This window comes from Macrotis lagotis, chromosome 1 (genome assembly GCF_037893015.1).
Source record: "Macrotis lagotis isolate mMagLag1 chromosome 1, bilby.v1.9.chrom.fasta, whole genome shotgun sequence".
In the NCBI taxonomy this organism is placed as follows: Eukaryota; Metazoa; Chordata; class Mammalia; order Peramelemorphia; family Peramelidae; genus Macrotis; species Macrotis lagotis.
In genome coordinates this window covers 837,292,462-837,313,331 of record NC_133658.1, presented here as the reverse complement: position 1 = coordinate 837,313,331, position 20,870 = coordinate 837,292,462, and the positions used below count along the sequence as shown (strand labels likewise).

The following is a 20,870-nucleotide window of genomic DNA, read 5'->3' as shown; positions in this document are numbered from 1 at the left end:
CTTTCATTGAAACTGCCTTTCATTGTGAGGAACTGTCCAGGGTCACTTTTGGTGACCAAAATCACTCTGGGTAAGATATTAATTTTTCCTGGTGTTTGGTAACTAAATTTGCAAAGAATTTTGTAATTGTTTTTGTTCACTGCATGTAAAGTTTTTTAACTTACAATTGCTTATTCATTTTTTTGTGTGTTTTCAGTTTAAATATTGCAGTTAGAACTCATGCAGGGGAAGTGCTCACAAGGCGGTCCAGAAGAAGTGATACTGGGACACTTTGAACTTCTCTCAACTTTAGATTCGATTATGCAGCTGGTAGACACTGGTACAAGACCACCCAGCATGGCATATCCTCATCAGAGAGGGTGCTGAGTTCTATGAGCAACTGAAGCAGCTCAAAGGAAACTTGAGATACATAAGTTTAGAGTAAACACCTCAGGTGCTCACATGAACTATTTATGCCTAAAAGGTGGTAGAACATTTCAACTTGTATTGGTTTCTTCAGTTGAACACACTGTAATTTGGCTCTAACAGAGTGATGTCATTTTATTCTTCTTCACTAATGAAGGATAAAAAACAAATTATTAGGAAATACCTTATTTTCCAAGTCTAAATCTCAGCATATAAACTGCCACAAGCTTGGCATAATAACAATACTTTGCACTCATGCTCTGGATGAACTATACTGCCCCTATCACGGAATGGTTTCCACACCAGCCCCAGGTGGTCCCTGAGTTCAGCCAACCATATGCAGGAACCATGTTCTGATCATGAAACTTTACTATAAATAAAACTTGCCTCAATGTTGCTGTGTCAGTACTATGTGTATCAAGATTTAGCCTCACTGTAGGGGTTTCAACGTAGAGGAAACTTCTGTGTAGTTTCCCTATTCTAATGGAATAAAGAAGACTTTTTTGCCTATTATCTCTGAGCTTTTTTGGTCATATATTTTCATAGGGAGTTTAAGCCCAAACTTTTTATGCTAGGGCTGAGATTTGATCCCAACTTGTCATTAGCCAAGATGTTGTCTATGCAGTCTAGGCGTTGCCTTCTAGAGGTTTATTTCCTCTTTTATGTCCAGGTTCTGCCTCTGCAGTGGTTTGTTCCCATCCTAATCCTGTCTTTTGTCCCAGTGTTCCCAGTTCAGACTTTGTTTGGGGTTGGGATGCTCCCCTGTTGGCTTGATAAATAGCCACCAGGACCTCTATTGTTGTCAAGCTGATGTGGCTAAAAGTCTTCCACAGGCTTTCTTGCTCTCCTGCCTAGCTGGGCTTTACTTCCCCATTCAAAGAGACACTTTCACTGAAGATCCTCAGTGTCTACAGATGAAAACTTCTTTGGATCTTGTCTTTTGTTTGGTTGGTTCTGTAGTTTTAATGTCCATGCTTCATTTAGCTTTGTGTAGGGAAATGTTCTGGGAGCATGTTAACTTCTTACCACTATCTTGGCTTCACCCCAGAAGTCCTGGTCATTTATTTTCAGAGTTTGGGAATACACCCCCCCCCAAAATCCTATAATCTGTTGCCTATCAGAAAAAAGGGGAAAAATCATCTAAAAAATTAAAATGAGAGATTGGAACAAAATCTAATGGGTATCAAATGAATCTAAGAAAGCAACAAGTTGCAACCCTGTTATGAAGCAAAGCAAGAAAAGAAAACTTTACATCAGGATAAAGAAGAAAATTACACTATGTTTAAAGGAACCATAGATGGTGAACCAATATTATTACTAAACCAATATGAACCAAATGGCACAACATCTAAATTCATAATGAAAAAATTAACAATTGTAAAACACTTAGAGAGCAATCCAATAATATTTGGAGACTTTAATGTTCTGCTCTCAGAGCTATAAATATTAACAGAAAGAAAAGTAAAAAGGAAACTAGAGAATATCACAACTTAGAGGACCCTAATGAATATGACCTTTAATATACATACATCTATATTGTAAACCCTAAAAATTTAGGGTTCAAATTAAATAACAGAATAATAAATTAGACTTGAAGTTTATTTTCTAGGAAACTATTGAAACTATTGGTGGAAAGCATCTTTTTAAAATGACTACCTCCGGGAGTCAGGAAGCCCAGAGTTCAAATCTGACCTCAGACACTTAATGATTACCTAGTTGTGTGATCTTGAGCAAGTCATTTAACCCCATTGCCTTGCAAAAAAAAACTGTGACCCTGAGCAACCCACTTAACCCCTTGCAATAAATAAACAAAAAAAAAAAAAGGGGTTCATCATTATACAATGCTATCTTGCCTAAAGGGAGGACACATCCTTTTCTCCATTAAAGTACAAGGAGGGAGGGCCAGCATTGCTTTCTAAATCATTATAGATAACATTCTATTCTTCACAATAACTAAGAAATCAACCTTTGGTTAGGAATATAGTTCTGACAAGCTTATTATATTTTGACATAACTATTTTGATCAAAGATGATGTCATTATGTCATCTACAGATTACCTAAGGACAAGGAAAAATGAGGGGCATCTTGGAGGGGGGAAATAGCATATCTAGTGGCAAATTCTTTAATTTGAAAAGGCTACAAACCAAGACCACAGTGGAGGGAATGGTGATACATGATTTTCTGTTTGCAGATGGTTGTGCATTCAATGTAGCCTCTGAAGCAGAGATACACCAAAGTTTGGATTTTATTCTCTGTTGCTTGTGCTAATTTTGGTCTAACAATTAACACCAAGAAAATACAGGTGCTCCATAAACCAGTTCCATATGTAGAACCATGGATTACAGCATATCAAAAAATTTAGAATACTATGGACAAGTTCACTTAGTTTGATAGTGTCCTATCCAAGGAGGTACACATTGACAATGAGGTTGACACTGGCATTGCCAGACTTAGCTCAGTATTTGGGAGGTTCCAAAAGTATGGGAGAGAAATGGTATTAGACTGACTACCAAATTGAAGGACTACAGAGTAGTTGTGCTGACATCATTGCTATATCCTGTGAAACCTGGACAGTCTACCAGCACCATGTCAGGAAACTGAATAAATTGTCTTAAGAAGATTCTGAAGATCACCTGGCAGAAGATACCAGACATTGACATCCCTTCTCAAGTTAAACTGCCTAGCATTCCAACATTATTTCAGAGAGTGCAGCTACAATGGACTAGACACATTGTTAGGATGCCTGAAGTATGCTTGCCAAAAAAAATAAAACTATTTTATGGAGAATTCACACAGGAAAAGCACTCACAAGGGCATCAGAAGAAGCAATACAGAGACACTCTAAAGGTCTCATTGAAGAATTTCAGAATTGATTCTACAGCTTGGAAGACACTGGCACAGGATCACTCAGGATGGTGAGCCCTTATCTGTGAGGGTGTTGCACTCTATGAGGAAGGCAGATTTGTAGCAGCTCAAAGGAAACTTCTTCTAAATCTGAAAGTTTCAAGTACCCATCCCACATGTTCACATGGATTATTTGTGCCCAATCTGTTGTAGAGCATTCTGAGCTCATATTGGTCTGATCACCCATAGTGGGACACACTGTAATTTGTCCCAAACATAGTGATGTCATTTTGGTCTTCTATAATGAAGGACAAGAACTAGAATATCAAATATATGGACAATCAACATAAGGTCCATGAGGGGCACAAAGATGGATGGCACATTTACAGAAACAAAGGGACAATCGAGATTAAATAACCCATACAAAAAAGAAGTACAAAAAGAAGAAAGTAAACCATAACATAAATATTTCTGGGTTCCAAGCTATTCCATGTAAAATTCAGGTTGCTTGAAGATATCTTTCTTTCTGGTAAAGAAATATCTGAACACAAATTTTTAAAAGATCAAAACTTATTTTTCCATTAAAGAAACATGAAATTTGGAACTTCTTAGATCATGGAAATAAGAATTTGATTTGTCAATTGTTGCACAGAAAACTTAGTTACAAATAGAAAATTTAAAAAACAAACCAGTTTTATACAATTGTTAAAGTCCAGTTTTATACTTGGCATTATTCATTTATTTCCCTGATTTGGTTGATGATTTTTCCACTCACAGAACTATTTCTCTATGAATAAGGATTCTAATGCAAAAGTGAATTCATTAAAGATAACCAAATTAACTTGAGTTTGTGACATATAAATTCAATAATTATTTTAGAAGTGTGCATCTGGTAGGTGATTTACTAATATAACAATTTTAACCTTTTTCCAATGTTTAAAAATAATCAAAACCTCTTTTATAGAAATGTATTTCTCTTTAAAGAAAAAATAGACCATGAGTCACAGAACTTTGACCAGGGTCATAAGAAGGAAAAATTTCCTTATTTATGTCAGTTTCTAAACAGAGGTTATATAGGTGACCAAGTGCTTTGAACTAGGTGAGACATTTCAAATGTTATGTTCTTGAAAAGTGACTTAAGGGGGCAGCTAGGTGGCACAGTGGATAGAGCACCGGCCTTGGAGTCAGGAGTACCTGGGTTCAAATTCGACCTCAGACACTTAATAATTACCTAGCCGTGTGGCCTTGGGCAAGCCACTTAATCCCATTGCCTTGAAAAATCTAAAAAAAAGTGACTTAGGAAACTCTAAACCCAAAAGTTGTTGAACAGTTGCTTTCCCAGTCTTCCCACAATATCCATGTCTGAAGTTGGCCTCATTGGTCCAAGTTAAATTTGAATACCCAGACTCAAACCCAGATAGAAGGCCAATTTTCAAACTCACAGGGTCTTTAATTGTAATTTCCTACAATCAGACAGAAATTTGATTCTAAAGGATCAAAATATGCCATGTGGTGACTATAATCTTACAATGACAATAATAATAATAATAATAATAATAATAATAATAATAATAATAAATTATCATAGATAATTCTATCAATGTTGCACATAAGAACTCTATTTAAAGATGAAATAATAAAACTTGGAATGTAAAGAAAAATACAATAATCCCATGTTGTATCTAGAGTCAAGTTTTATTAAAACAGAATTTATTTAAAAAGTGTTCAACAATTAATTATGTTTAAAATAGACCTAAACACAAACCTTTGTTTTAGAAATCCTTTTAAATAGTAAAAATATCTTAGGTGACTAAATAATTTTTTTTTTTAGTTTTTGCAAGGCAATGGGGTTAAAGTGGCTTACCCAAGGCCACACCGCTAGGTAATTATTAAGTGTCTGAGGCGAGATTTGAACCCAGGTACTCCTGACTCTAGGGCCAGTGCTCTATCCAATGACTAAATAATTTCAACAGGTATTTTTAATTCCAAATGAAACAAAACAGTCATAAGAAAAATCAGATTTCCAAATAAGGTGACACATGAATTCCATTAAACATAATGTTTTCATAGTAAAATCTTATTTTTCAGATCAACACAGCAAAAACAACATTTAACCTCATGAACATTACATGGAATTTACATATTTTGTTTTATAAGTTTATTAACTTCTAACCAAATATACTCATATCATTCTAAAAAAGAAAATAAAATTCTTCAAGAATTGAATTATGTACATACACATGATAGCATATTAATATAATTCTTACCCATGCCATGGAAATGGAAACAAATTCAGATTAAAACAGCAAGGTCCTTTCTCTTGACAATAATTTAGATGCAAAATGTTTCAATATTGCAAATGGTAATTTTCCACATTTACTATCTTGAAAAGTAGAAATTTTTTTTAATGAAAACTATATATTATTGCATAGCTAATTAGGTGGACAAGATCTAGAAAAATGAAAAATTCAGTTTCATTTCATTACAGTAGCTTGGATCAGAATTCTAAGTTGTTTTGAGTCATAATATTCATGGAGAGTAGGATGGCTTTCAACAATTAACTTCAGCTGAGACCCTCTTCCCTTTTGACCTAGGCAGTTTACCAGTTATGCTAAAAGCATTAACAATGGGAAACTTCAAATAATCAAGGGCCTCAAGAACTCAGTAATTTAAAAAGTTGGACAAAAAAGTTGTTAATATCAGATTACTGTACTGAATTAGCTTACAGGTTGAAAAATTAAAATCATATATAAGACAAACTAGTTGGGAAAAATTTCTTGTTCTTATTCAACCTTTAAGTAAGTAAAATTTCTCCTGGCTTTTCTTTCTGGGTTTTGTTGATCAGATTTCTGTTAAGAGGTTTGTTTCACACCAGCCCTGGAGTCAGGAGTACCTGGGTTCAAATCTGGTCTCAAACACTTAATAATTACTTAGCCGTGTGGCCTTGGGCAAGCCACTTAACCCCATTTGCCTTGCAAAAACCTAAAAAAAAAAAGAGGTTTGTTTCGTATCATAGATGGGAAAAGATCAGGAGACTTTTAGAACTGTGCCTGTCTTCTCTCCACTTTCTTGGCCAGAAGTCCATGCTGCTTCTCTTAATACTGGTGTTTCTATTATTAACTAATACTAGAATTTAGAATGAGAGCTCTGTATCACCATGTACACCTCTCCTAGTTGGAAAATGGTCAGGGATGGACAAATAGGGATTGGATCCTGCAAATCTCCATTGTAGAACCCCTAAGATTATAGGGAAGGGCTATTTGTTCCTTTATTTATTTTTCCAATGCCTTTGCAAGACTTCTTGCAATAAGTACCAATTCCTGGAAATTTTTACTTAAACTGTCAATGAGTGTCTGTGTGTGTGTGTGTCTGTGTGTGTGTGTGTGTGTGTGTGTGTGTGTATGTGTGGTGGAGGGGTTTGGAGATGGAACTGTCAAGCTGTATGTTAAGCTCCATTTCTTGACAAGAACACTCAGTATATTTGACATTTTGCCACTGCAACCACTGAGCCAGGCTGTACATACTCATGTAATTCTTTTTATTTCGAAAATTTCCCATTGATGCTCCTTGTTTTTACAAAATATTCATTTATATATATGTATATATATATATACATATATATATGCATTCATTGTTTTCCTTAACTTTTTTTTGCATTAATTCAGTTAATTCTTCCCATTCTTTTATGTAGTCTCTATAATCAGAAGCTGGAAGGGGCTGGAGGACTGCCTGGGCCATGACGAGGGAATCCAGAGTAACTGCTTTTATGTTCTAGCTTGGCAACTTCCTCAACCATATTATTATTATTATTATTTTAAGAAACCAATGTTTATTTTCCATCCGCATTTTTCCAACACTATTAGAGCATCTGGGTAAAACTTAGGACCACTCTGTGGTAGTTCCTACCCATTCAGTGGTCTGAGCAGTAGGAGCTGCAGACCAGTCCTCAGTGGCCAGCTGAGCACTCCAATCTTCAGTAGGGAACTGCTGGATGGGCACAGATGGCACCTGGATGCCCTCAGACCAATCAGCCACTTCTGGCTGAGCAGCAGTGAATTCTGGGGCAGGTACAGTCCATTCACCCTGAAATTCCTCCTTTGTCACTGCCTTCTCAGCTGCGGCCTGCTCTTCCTTTTCAATCTCCTCTGGATCTTTGTAGAAGTAAAGATCAGGCATGACCTTCCATGGGTGCTCACGGGAGATGGTACCACGCATCCACAGGACTTTTTGGGCCAGCGTCCACCACATCAGACCCACTGAGTGAGCTCCCTTGTTGTTACATGGAATGGAAATGTCCACATAGTGAAGTGGGGAGTCTGTGTTGCACAGTGCAATGGTTGGAAGGTTAACAAATGATGCTTCAGTCAAAGGCTGATGATCTGCACGAGGATCAGTGACCACCAAGAGGTGAGGCTCCCTGAAAGCTGCCTGGATCTGGTTAGTGAAGGTGCTCGGGGTGAAGCATCCAGCAATAGGTATGGCGCCAGTGGCAGCAGCAAATTTCAGAATAGCTCTCTGGCCAGTGTTCCTGGATGAGATGACACTAACATCAGCTGGATTTTCAATGGCAACAATGGCACAAGCTGCCAGCAGAAGCTTTTCCCAAGTTCTCTTCAAATTAATGATATAGATGCCGTCACTCTTCCTTTTGTAGATATACTGTTCCATCTGGAAGTCCAAATTGGTGCCACCCAAATGGGTGCCTGCAGCGAGGAATTTGAGGACATCCTCCTCCTTCATCTGCAAGACATCCAGGGCTCCAGACATTGTGAAAGTTTCCCTTGAAAGTTATGACGGAAACCATGAACAACGCCGTATGGACCCCTCTTCTGGGCAGCACGGGAAAAAACCCCACCAAATTATTCTTTTAACCCATCTTGGAGTATCTGTACACATGATCGGGGTACAGAAACACTTAATTGGAACTTGTGGTCAAAAGTCAAAAAATGAAGTCATTCTATTTTCATTGTTTTTGGTTGAAACTTTGAAAGTTCTCATTGGATGAGGCTTTCCTTGCTCTCATTCTGTAAAACCCTCAGAATCAAGTGCTTGGTGGATATTTAGTGACTGAATCTCTTTTCTAAGGTGGATGTAATTTACATCTGACTCTTGGAAGTATTCTCATTTGAAGTTCTTGCAATCACTGATGCCTATCACTGGCTCAATCCAAATCCAAGGCATGAATTTCCTTTGAAAGATGGAAATTTCATCCTTGGAAGCTGGTCCTCTTTTTGAAGAGACCAAGCTAAGTCTGACTTATAAGCATAAAAAGTAACCTATTCCATTTGAGGATTTCTTTAAAGGCTAAGAAGTTTTTCTTTATTTTGGACACAAAAAATCTCAAAACTTTATATTTTTTTAAGATTAAAAAATTATCTTGCCTCCCTTTCCATAAAATAATTTATGTAGATAATATTCTTAGTTCAGGCTTTATTCAAACAAAGCTAAAGATTTGTTACAATTTTTATAACTGTATATCTTAAACATATTAAGTAATATATACAAGTTTTAATTGATAAAATCTATCTTTATTTCCATATTTGTAACTTGTAAAAAATGAAAGCTATAATATGGTGATTAATGTAAATGGTAGGTTTGTTTCTTACTGCAAAACTTTGCAGGCTCTCATTACCGTGGGGCCCTGTGGCTGCTGCCCACCACCCACACACCCACCCAAGGAGAGCAGCAGGCTCTCAGGTTATTTGGGATTCCATAAGCTCCCTCAGGGTCAATGTGGGTGCTGAATCCTTGGAGTGTGGGACACCGGGACTGTTGCTCCCTAGTTTTCCTCAAGAAAGTCCCTTCCTGAATCCTTGGATGACAACCGTCTCTTCTTGGTTGACCCAGTATTGAATGAGGCCACTGTGACTTGGTCAGATAGTTCGACTTTTCCCTGTTTATCCATTGCTCATCTTGGGCTTCCGGGTGCTATTCCCTAGGCTTTAGGTGTTCTGATGGGAGCCAGGCTTCATTGCTTGTCTGTCAGGTGTCAGAGAGGACCATGGGGGCCACCACTAGTGAGACTATGGGTTCTGGTGTGGAGTTAAAAGACATGGTAGGTGGAGAAGCAGAAGGTAGGGCGCCTGGGTTCATGGCAATATGGCTGGGGGGCACAATGCTCCTACTGCTCCAGCCAGGAGTGGAGGTACAGTTCTGCTGCAAGGGGGGTCTGTGGGATGGGGCTCAGATGGGAAGGACTAGGGGAAAACCCTGTCCTTGTCTTGGGCAGCATCCTCCTTGCCTCCGAGGGCATGGCCCCCGACAGAGAAGCAGCTTCCAGAGAGGTACTGGCACTAGCTTCTCCAAGGGGGAGGGGGGCCGTTGTTCAAGATCCCTGGGCCCAGGGGGCCTTTTCGAAAGGCCCTAGCAAAGGGACTGGTGTTGATTTTGAGGCGAATGACGTCCACATTGTTATATGCAGTGACGGCAATAAACTCTGTTTCTGGGAAGGTGAAGATGTGGCCAGAGGACGAGGAGGAAGAGCCGGAAGGCGGGGAGGCCTGGTGTCCAGCCTTCACTTCTTCAAGGTGAAGCCTGGGCTGGTATTTGTGCAGAGACTTGAGTACGATGGGCTGGATGGCATTCCCGGAAGGGGTCTTGTCGTTTGTCCGTTTGAGTTTCTTGAAGGAGATGGCCTTCTTCATCCAGTGTGGCCCGGTGTTGGGCGAGTCAGGGTGGATGTAGAACTGACCCCCTGGCAGCGAGGCCTCTTCCACTTGATCGGGAGCCCATTGGCCCTTCTGGAAACGCCAGTGATGGGGATCGCTGTGTTGGAAGTCTACCTGGATCTGGTAGTGGGCCGCGCCTCCCAGGCCCTGCACTTGGTATGTTAGGATGGGGAACATGGCCCGCCCCATCCTGGTGCCATCATTTCATTCTGCTGAGCATGAAACTGGGGCCTGAGGTCAGGGTGAGAGAGGGCGACTTTCAGGTCTGCGGAGCAAGCAGCGTCGGGGTGCCGGGTCAGGCTTTGGCCTGGCTGCTAGGGCCGACCTGGCTGCAGCCGCGGGAAGTGGCAGGAGGCGGCACGGGCGACTCGGCTGGGATCTAACTGGGAGCACCTGGGGTGGGTGGCAGAAGAGACGCCCCGGGGCCCGTCTTTTGTCTATCTGGGCTCCGGCTGCATTCTGCAGAAGCTGGGAGAAAAAGGGGTCTTGGCCCTGCCTCCCCCGGCCCCCGGCCTTCCTCTCCTTGGGCATCCGCGCCTGCCGAATCAGACTAAGAGGGCGCCTGCTGAAAGATCAGACACCTAAGGCTTGGACCCGGGCCGGTGGCTGCACCCGGGAAACTTCTCCTGAACAGAGACGCCCCCAGGCAACCTCGCCTCTTGCTTCTTGAAGGGGGTACAACACGCGACCCCCCACCTCGGGGATTCCTGTAGAAAAACGCTCAGGTCCAAAGGACTCCGAGCTGGAGCTGCGAACCGCCAGGCGCTAGCCCAACACTCCTCCAGGCTCTGCAGGATGAATGCCTCTGCCTCAGGTTCTCCCCTGTTAGAGCCCGACTGCTGCCGCGTCACAGCCAAGGAAGCCCCTTCCTTCCTGCCTTCCAAGAGAAGCTTCGGCACGTGCCGAAGACCCTGAAGCCCACCTCCTCCCCCTTAATAAACTGGATAAAGCTCCACACCCCCTCCTCTTCCATTGAGTGACTTCGCCAGGCAAGGCTGTGCCCTTCTCTGACGCTTTCCATTCTCAACTTTCTGTCTTTGTTTCTGTTACTTGGTGAGCCACTGTTTGTTCATCCTTGGCTCTCTTTCTTTGTGTCTTGGTCTGTTTGTGTGTTTCTTTGTCTTTGTGTGTGTGTGCGTGTGTGTGTGTGTGTGTGTGTGTGTGTGCTCGCGCGCGCGCGCCCTTTTCTCCAGATGACTACGTAGGTATTCCAGCTGAGGTGGGGTAAGAGATACAAGTCGAAGCTGCATTCAGATTCCCCAGAGCCAAAGGCATCTCTCCTTGTGTTTGTAAAGACATTCGGAACGAGGTCTAAACAGATTTGCCCAGAGATAAACAGACATCTAGGTACCTATAGGATCGCCACTGCCCAAGACAACATGAGGCACATGACCTTTCCAGCATTATCGGTATTCAACCAACAATCAGAGAAATCATAGCCCTAAGGGTGAGATTGGATGAAGCAGCCCAGGCAGTGATTGGGGTCTTTGGCGGATGGAATGGGAAATCCAGAAAAAGCCCGAGGCAGCTGAGAGTGCCACCAAGAAATTTATGGGGCCTGACCTACCTGAAAAGTCTTCACCATAAACTGACATCTCTCACCACTTGGGGACAATGAGAAGTCAGTGTTACCTGCAGCGGTTGTTGAGTTTAAGTTTATTTTTCAAATTACATCCTCTAGAGGTTTTTCAACATTCAGCCACCTGCATTTTTAGAAATGTCAAATATTGCAATAGATCGGCGTCGAATACTCTGGTCAAAGCTGGACACATATTCATCTGTGTTTAACATCTTTTCAAATGAATCATTTTGTCTTTGAGGAATCAGGGATTAGTGAAAAGAAAGGAAAACATGGGGTGGCAAGGGAAAACAGAAGTGAAGCTTTGTAACAACGTGAAGATATTATTCATTCCCGTTTTCCCGGGTGTTTTTCGTTTTTCGGGTTTTTTTTTTATTTTGACTTTCATCATGCTGAGGATGCCTTAATGGCGAATGCATCCTCCAGGATTTTTCTAGATCCCTTTACTGCTGAGAGCACCTGCATTATCATAGCTGCTCAACTCATCATGATCTTGTTACGTTTGTAAATGGTCTCTTGGTTCTGCTGCCTTCACTCAGCATCAGATCCCATAATTCCTTCCATGCTTATCTAAAGTCTGTCTTAGCTATGCGACTTCAGCCAAGGTACTTGACCTCTTTTTCCTTCCCATTCCTACGCTATAAACAGGATGGAGTTTCGGATCAAGGTCCAGTAAGTTGCTGTTTATGGCTCCAAGTGATTTTGGCTTTGGGTGGCATGAGGAGTAGAAGGCAGAGGATTCGAAAGTAAGAGTTGGATGTTTGGCTTAGAGTGGGACGGGGCAAGTTAGGGTTCACGCGGAGCTTTTGAATAGGTTGAGAGCTGGGCAGAGCTTCAGTGTGAGACTTTTTGTTGAAGTCATTAAGATTTGGCTAGAGGCTTTTCTTTGTATTCGGAGGAGATGGAGATTTCAAAGAGAACTGGGAGAGGATTAGATGGAGAGAAGAAAGGTTCGGAATCAGGTTCACTTTGGCTGCTGAGTAAGAGGTTGTAAGTGTCAGGCGCTGTGGCTTTGTCAGAGTCAGATCCTTAGGCAGTCCTAATTGAGAGAGGGAGGCAGAAGTTTCTAGTGCAAGAGTCAGAAACTTCAGGCAGTTTTCGGCTGAAGGTTTGTGTCGCCCACCTGGAGGCCCGGTTCGAGGGAACTTCTTCCCGTCAGCTTTGGACTGGGAGGACCCTAAGGTTTGGGTTAGGTGATGTATGAATTCCTATTGGCAATAGGGGCAGCCACGTACTTAGGTGTGCCTTTGCATGGAGAGGGAAAGCTTTCCAGGTGAAAGGTCAGAAGATAAGGTTTAAGGTGGAAGGCTTCGAGATGGGATTTCTGTGTTAGCATTTGTGTCAATGCTTCTTAGGTTTTGTTTGAAGTGTTTGTTAGGCTTATTTTGGAAGGGGGAGGAAGAAAATAAGGCGAAGCAAAGGTCAGGGAAGAAGGGTACAAAGAAGGAGAAAAAGAGAAAGAAGCAGAAGCAGCTTAAAGGTTTCATGAGTCTTTGTCAAAGTCATTGTCCTCATGGGGTTGTACTCGTAGCGGCAGTAGTAGATTGAGGAGAAGTGACAGAAGTAGAAGGTCCAAGAGACGACGATAAGGAAGAAAAGGAAAGGGACAGAACTGAATAGAGAGAATCCAATAGTTTGTGCTCTTTTTTGTCATATTGTGTGTCTTGTGTGTGTTTGTGTGTGTGTGTGTGTGTGTGTGTGTGTGTGTGTGTGTGTGTCTGTAAAGAGTGCACGCGATTATTCTTCCCTGGAAGTGGAATTCCTGGAGGGATTTGAGAGACAAACCTGGGCCAAAGGGTGAGATTGGATGAAGCACCCCCAGGCAGTGATTGGGGTCTTTGGCTGATGGAATGGGAAATCCAGAAAAAGCCCGAGGGAGCTGAGAGTGCACCAGGAAATTTATGGAACCTGACCTACCTGAAATGTCTTCGCCATAAATTGACAGCTATCACCACTTGGGGACAATGAGAAGTCAGTGTTACCAGGAGTGGTTGTTGAATTTAAGTTTATTTTTCAAATTACATACTCTAGAGGTTTTTCAACATTCAGCCACGATAAGGAAGAAAGGAAAATGACAGAATTGAATAGAGATAGATGCAGAGAGAAACCGATTGATTGAGTCCTTTTTGGTCATTATCCGTGTGTTTGTGATTATGTGCGTGTGCGACTGTGCGTTTGTTTGTGCGTGTGTGTCTATAAGGAGTACAAGAGATTATTCCTCCCTAGAAGGGGAATTCCTGGAGGTATTCTGGGAAAGTCACGGGGGGAGTCCAAGTTGCTGGCATCCTCAGGAGACAAACATGTCTTCTTGGAAATGGTTTCAGCTAGCGTGCAACCATGAGATTCTGAGTTTATGAGAGTGGTGCCTATTTTGTCTTGAAAACATTCCAATTTGGGGGTCCAGATAGAAGATATTCCATAGCATTCCCTTCTGCCATTCCATGGAGGAAATTGGGCCCATCCCAGTGTGAGCCCTCAGCATCTTGTCTGACATCACAAGGCAGGGCTGCTGGAGAAGTGGAGGGAAGGAAGGCTGGATAGATGGAACTCAGATCCAAATGGGTGCTGCTGGTACTGGAGATGCTGCTCTGAATAGAGTCCAAAGTTGCCAGCAGAGGTGACACTGGGTTCCAGATATCCTGCCAGAGAATGGAGAGCTCATTTCTCTTGTCTTGGGCCACAGTCTGTCTTGGCCACAGTCAGTGACTTGAGATTGCAGAAGCTCCCTCAGGGGTAATGTGGGTGCTGAATCCTTGGAGTGTGGGACACTGGGCCTATTGCTCCCTAATTTCCCTCCAGAATGTCCCTACCTGAATCCTTGGGAGACAACTGTCTCTTCTTGGTTGACCCACTATTGAATGTGCCCACTGTGACTTGGTCAGATAGTTCGACTTTTCCCTGTTTACCCATTGCTCATCTTGGGCTTCTGGGTGGTATTCCCTAGGCTTTAGATGCCCAGATCGGAGCCAGTCTATATTGCTTGTCTGGGAGGGGTCAGAGAGGACTATGGGGGCCTCCCCTAGTGAGACTATGTGTTCTGGTGTGGAGTTAAAAGACATGGCAGGTAGAGAAGCAGAAGGTATGGTGCCTGAGTTCATGGCAACATGGCTTGGAGGCACAATGCTCCTACTGCTTCAGCCAGGAGTGGAGGTACAGTTCTGCTGCAAGGGGTCTGTAGGATGGGGCTCAGATGGGAAGGACTAGGGGAAAACCCTGTCCTTGTCTTGGGGAGTATCCTCCTTGCCTCCGAGGGCATGGCCACCGACCCGAGAAGCAGCTTCCAGAGAGGTCCTGGCACTAGCTTCTCCAAGGGGGCGGGGCATTGTTCAAGATCCCTTGGCCCAGGGGGCCTTTTTGAAAGGCCATAGCAAAGAGACTGTTGTTGATTTTGAGGTGAATGATCTCCACATTTTTATATGCAGTCACATGCTGAAATGGAGAGCCACATCTGGCATTCCTGCAGTGTCTACCCATCTCCCTGACCTTCAGGACAGGACCTAGACTTCTTTCACAGTAGCCTGTGCATGTCCAGATGATAAAAGGAAATAGGTATAAGTTGCCTAATACCTTTTAGGGCATAATTCCAGATTGTCTCCAAAATGTTTGAATGATTTTACAATTTCACAGACAATGCATTATATCCCAATTTTACAATATACTCACTAACATTGGTCACTTTCCCACTCTATCATATTGGTCAGTTTCAAGATTGTGTTAAACTGAATTTTCCATTCAATACTGATTTAGAGTATTTCTATGATTTCTAATTGCTGAAATTTCATTACCAGTAAATGGCCTTTTCAAATCTTTTGAACACTGATGATCAGGCAATAAGGGCTTCAGATTCTCAGGGACTAGAGCAAGGATGACACTTAAGCTGTAAACTTTGACCTTTGAGCCACACTAGACCACATTTTTATATGCTACACAGACACACACACACACACACACACACACACACACACACACACACACACACACTTAAGCATACAGTCCCAGTAAGCAATATTCTCTATGTGTCTAGATGATTTCTTCATGAGGATTATCACTCTGGGAATGTTTTCCTAAGGGAAGAATGAGACATCTGGATCAGAACCCTTGAAAACATCAAAGACTGGCTTGGTGAAAATGCTGAGGAAAAACCCAAGCTGTTAAATGAAAAAAAAAAAACTCCGAAAGGTTCTCCCTTTGGTACCCTTTAACTCTTTCAAGTTATGAGCATAAAGTCAAGGAGAAGGGAAAGAAACATTTTAGAAGAAATGAATAAGTAGAAAATGGAAGAAAGAAGCCACTCTTTCATTTTCTACATACTTTAAGGTGGGGAGGATTTTATAAATTTTGGAAAAGCATCCAAGAGCCACTGGCAGCATCTTCTATATTGAGAGTCAAGGATAGAATGAAAGAAACAAGAAATATAAATGCAAAGTTCTACAAGGATTCTACAAGTTTATCTCTTCTTTCATGCAATCATGAGGACTCCAAGAAAAAGACTTCCAAACACTTTCAAGCAAATAAAATTTTTTTGGGGGGGGAGTCAAGATGGCAGCATGAACCTAGGAAACTCTGGGAGTTTTTCTTAAAACAGCTTTAAATGTAGCCTCCAAAGAGATCCTAAAACCCACAAAAAAAAATAGGGAAGCAAGTTTGCAACTCAAGATATAATAGAACTTCAATGAAGGGCTGTTTCTTGTGAATAAAAGGGGATTATAGCTCAGCAGTGTGAGAGCTGGAAAGTCAGAAGGAATTCTTAGCCTCAGCAAAGTTCAGTTCTAGCTCATCAAGCCAGAGGTACAGCAGACCAGCAATGAGTGTCCCAACCCCAGGTTGGAGGACAAATTTTGAATCCCAGGATCACTAGTGCAACAGGCAGGAATAGATTGGAATATCCTAGTACTGGGAGCAAACAGTGAGCACCTGAAACATTATAAGCAAGTAATAAGACAGGACCCTGACCCATGGTCCCAGTATAGATATGGAAAATACAATAGTGGCCATTGGATGAGAAACTAATCTTAAAGAAGTGAATGCCAAGGCATGTCCAAATTACCAAGCAATTTCACTCATGTCACATGCCAGAACATTGTGCCTCAATTTTTCAAGCTGGGCTTCAGAACTATGTGGACTGAGAATGACCAGAAGAAGAAGCTGGCTTCAGAATTGGTAGAGAAGTGGAGATCAAATTGCCAACATTTCCTGGAGTATCAAGAAAGCAAAAGAGGTTCAGAAACATGTCCTTCTCTTTACCTAATACACTAAAGTCTTTGACTGTGGAGATTCCAACCATCTTTGCCTACTCCTGAATGACATGGATGGACCAGATCATCTTACTTATCTCCTGAGGGATACTGGGTAAGAAGCAACAAGCAGAACTAGATAGTGAGAACTAAACATGGAACAACCAATTATCTTAAGATTGGGAAAGGATAAGGGGCAGCTAGGTGGTGTAGTATATAAAGCACCGGCCCTGGAGTCAGGAGTACCTGGGTTCAAATCCAGTCTCAGACACTTAATAATTACCTAGCTGTGTGTCCTTGGGCAAGCCACTTAACCCCATTTGCCTTGAAAAAAAAAGAAAAACTAAGATTGGGAAAGGATTAAGGCAACATGAGATTTATTTATTTGAACTTGACTTTAGTGAACTTATATGCAGAGTATATAATTTGAAATACCAGACCTGGTGAATGTAAAGGAATAATTAAGGTTGCTGGGAGAAATATCAACAATCTCAGATATGCAGATGATTCTAGAGGTGGCAGAAAGGAAAAAGGACCTAAGATAACTATTTTTTAAAATTTAATTTCCTTTATTTCAAATTACATGCAAAGATGTTTTACCATGGATTGTTATTAACATTTTATTTGTTTTCCAATTATATACAATAGTAGTATCTACCTATCATTTTTGCAAGATTTTGAATTTTACGATTTCCCCCTTTCCTTCCACCCCCCCAATGCTGTATGATAGGCTTTACAGTGTTTCCATGCTATACATTGATTTAAATTGAATGTGTTATAAGAGTAAAGTAAAAATGAGTAAACATAACATAAATCTCCCTTCCCCAAAGAAGATGGGAAACCTCAAGAATAGATTGAGAGAAACACAATGTACTTCAGTCTGTATTCAGATTTCAATTGTCCTGTCTCTGGGTGAGTTGCTTTCTTTATCGTAAGTCCACCAGAGAAGTTGCTTCAATATTTTCCCCACAATTTCTATTACTAGCTGTACCTCCACTCTATTTCTCCCCACTCTCATTTATTCTAATCTCTCTCTCTCTCTCTCTCTCTCTCTCTCTCTCTCTCTCTCTCTCTCTCTCTCTCTTTCTCTCCTTTCATCCTGGCCCTGTCCAAAAGTGTGTTGCATCTGAGTACCCTCTCATTTGATCTTCCCTCTCTTCTATCATCTATTCCCCCTTCCCTCCCCCACTTCCCCCTTATCCCATCCATTCTTCTCATTTTTCTCTAGGGTAAGATAGATTTCCTCACCCTATTAAGTGTGCATGTTATTTCCTCTCTGAGCCATCTCTGGTGAGAAGGAAGGCTCACTCATTTCCCCTTTCCTTCCCCACCTCCACTCCATGGAAAAAGCTTTTCCTTGACTCTTATTTGAAATCTCTTAACTTCTTCTTCATCTCCTTTCCCATCCTCCCAGTACTTTCCTTTATCACCCATTGGAACCATCTTTTTACTATATCATACCACTATATTCCACTCCTTCCTATGTCCTATCTATATATGCTCCTTCTAACAGCTCTTATAAATGAGAACATTCATATAAGTTATCAATATCTTCTTCCCATGCAAGAATACAAACAATTCAATATTATTAAATTCCTCATAGTTAGTCCTTCTCTTCCACCCCCTCTATGGTTCACCAGAGTCCTGTACTTGGAGATCAAAATTTCTGTTCAATAGGAAAGTTTGAAAGTTCCCCGTTTCATTGAGAGTTCAACTTTTCCCCTGAAAGAGGATGTTCAGGTTTGCTGAGTAGTTGATTCTCGATTGTAAACCAAGATCTTTTGCCTTCCAGAATATCATATTTCAATCCCTACAAGCCCTTAATGTAGATGCTGTCAGATCCTGTGTAATCCTGACTATGGATCCTTGGCAGTTGAATTGTTTGTTTTTGGTAGTTTTTAGTACTTTCTCTTTTATTTGGGAGTTTTGGAATTTAGCTATAATATTACTGGAAGTTTTTCTTTTGGGAATCTCTTTCAGGAGGTGACCAGTGAATTCCCTCAATTTCTATTTTACCCTCTCCTTCTAGGATCTCAGGGAAATTTTGATGTATCATTTCTTGAAAGATGAAGTCTAGGCTCTTCTCCTGGTCATGACTTTCAGGAAGTCCAATAATTTTTAAATTATTTCTTCTGCATCTCTTTTCAAGGTCAGTTGTTTTTCCAATGAGATATTTCACATTTTATTCTAATTTTTTACTTTGTTTGGAAGGGTTTTATTTCTTCCTTTTTTTCTTGCAAAGTCATCAGCTTCCTTTAGTTCCATTCTGCATTTGAAGGAGTTATTTTCTTCAGAGAAATTTTTTTATCTCCTTTTCCAGCTGGCCAATTCTGCTTTTTTGGCTAGGTAAATGGAATGAAGTGGATTGCCTAAGGCCACACAGCTAGGTAATTATTAAGTGTCTGAGGCCGGATTTGAACTCAGGTATTCCTGATTCCAGGGCCAGTACTCTATCCACTATGCCACCCAGCTGCCCCCCCCCCCCAATTCTACTTTTTAAGACATTCTTCTTCTCATTTGCCTTTTGTTTTGCTTTTACCATTAGGCCTAACCTGTTTTTTTAACATTATTTTCTAAAGTATTTTTTGTATATCTTTCACCAAACTGTTGATTTGGTTTTCATGATTTTTCTGCATCACTCTCATTTCTCCTCATAATTTTTCCTTCATCCCCCTTAATTGCTTTTCAAAGGCTTTTTTTGAGCTCATCCATAGTCGGAGCCTATTTTCTATTTCTCTTGGAGGTTTTGGATATGGAAGCTTGTCGTCATCTGTGTATGTGTTTTGATCTTCCATGGGACTAAAGTAATTCTCTGTGGTCATCTTCTTTTTCTGTTGTTTACTCAGTTCTTCAGCCCAAGACAGCACTTCCAAGGCTTTGGGTATTTGCTTCTTTTTTTGAGGGGGGACATCCCACTGGGACCTTTATTCTTCCAAGGTCTTATGCTCTTTTGCCTGTGCTTTGATAAGTAAATGGTCCCTGTATTTCCCTCTACCCTGGAGCTATAAAGAGGGATCCAGCTTGGCTACTTTGTATGGAAACCCAGACTGCATCCTTGATCTGCCTGTAGGCTAGCAGCAGAGTCCTACCCTGAAGGGAGAGCAGAGAATCTCTGCAGACTTCCCTAACCATCTCTAGGGGTGCAGGCTGCTTTCTCCAGATTCTCTCTGAAGATTCTTCTGCCGGTGTTCCTCACTCCAGATTCATTCTGGTGTAGCAGAGTTCTCTTCCCACCCCTTCAAGCTGTTGTCTATTATCTCTGGGCTAGGCTGGGCTGAGCTGTGGCCAGGTCTTTTTTCCAACCCCTGGTGCTGGTGAAACATACCCCCACAGAACTAAGTTTTCTTGGATTGGGAAAACGTATCACTCAGACTTTCTGTGGGTTCTGTGCCTGTAAATTTTGACTAGAGTCATAATTTGGTGGCTTTTGGAGTTTTGGGGGAAAGCAGTTCCACGGAAATGCTGCCTTCACCTACCACGAATTCTTTTTTAAGCTTTTGAGTTTCACATTTTTCTCTCTCCTTCCCTTCCCTATGACAGTATATATACTGATACAGGTCAATCATGGTTAACACATTTCCATTTTGGTCATGATATGAAAGAAGAATCAGCAGGAAAAAGAATTTGAGAAAAAAATCAGTTTTACAAAGAGAAATTAGTATGATTTGTCCTACATTAAGACTATAGCTTTTCCTCTGGATGTCAGTGGAATTTTTTTAACCAAAAGTCTTTTAGAATTGTCCCTTTTCACTGTATTGCTGAGAAGGTTAGGTCTATCATAGTTCTTCTCAGTATGAGTTCATGGAAGTCTTTCCAGGATTTTCTGAAGTTCAGCTGCTCATGATTTAAGAAATCTCTTGATGAAGGTGAAAGAAGAGACTGTAAAAGTTTTGTTGAAGTTAAATATTCAAAGAATGAAGATCATGGCAACTGGTTCTATCCCTTCCTGGCAAACAGAGGGAGAGCAAAGTGCCAAGTTTTATATTCTTGTTCTCAAAGATCACTGAAGATCTTCATCCGGGAAGGTCTTCATCCAGGAAATTAAAAGATGCCTTCTCCTTGCAAGGAAAGCCATGGTTCATCTGGAGCAGCAGGCTAAAAAAGTAAAGCCACTGCCTGGACACAGGAACAAGGTTCAG

At 41.3% G+C, this 20,870-nt stretch overlaps 1 pseudogene; it reads right to left on the bottom strand.

Moving 5' to 3' along the window:
• Positions 1-7,129: 7,129 nt before the first annotated feature.
• On the bottom strand, positions 7,130-8,076 carry LOC141507495 (small ribosomal subunit protein uS2 pseudogene; annotated as a pseudogene).
• Positions 8,077-20,870: the final 12,794 nt, after the last annotated feature.